This window comes from Penaeus monodon, chromosome 20 (assembly GCF_015228065.2).
Source record: "Penaeus monodon isolate SGIC_2016 chromosome 20, NSTDA_Pmon_1, whole genome shotgun sequence".
Lineage (NCBI taxonomy): Eukaryota > Metazoa > Arthropoda > Malacostraca > Decapoda > Penaeidae > Penaeus > Penaeus monodon.
In genome coordinates this window covers 41,897,244-41,897,716 of record NC_051405.1, presented here as the reverse complement: position 1 = coordinate 41,897,716, position 473 = coordinate 41,897,244, and positions in this window count along the sequence as shown.

The following is a 473-nucleotide window of genomic DNA, read 5'->3' as shown; positions in this document are numbered from 1 at the left end:
GTGTATAGTCACATACCCTTTCAAGATCCGTATGAAGCGAGGTCACTAAATGATCAAGAGGTCACCATGGGTTATAAAACTGTCAGGATAACGGAACAAATGCTCTTTTAATCTCAGCAAAGGTCAGGCCCTTGATCTGGCAACAATTTAGTGCTTTACAGATGGCGAGTCTTCCGTTTTGACCAGTTTATGTAAAGCATGTTTCTATCCTGCCTATTTCCATTATTTAAATAAATATATATACACTGGAAAGGCTAGGAAAAAGGATTCCGGTAAAGTTGTCGGGGAAATTTAATTCATCAGAAGATGCTAAAATGCTAATAGAAATTCTATGGCGTACATGTGGCGCTAATACTACGCACTGATAATTGATTACAATATTAGCCGTTCTAATATTATAGGTAATAGATATCTTGAAAATAAAATAGTTGTACAATACTATCATAGAAAACGATGCGGTCATTATCACCAAA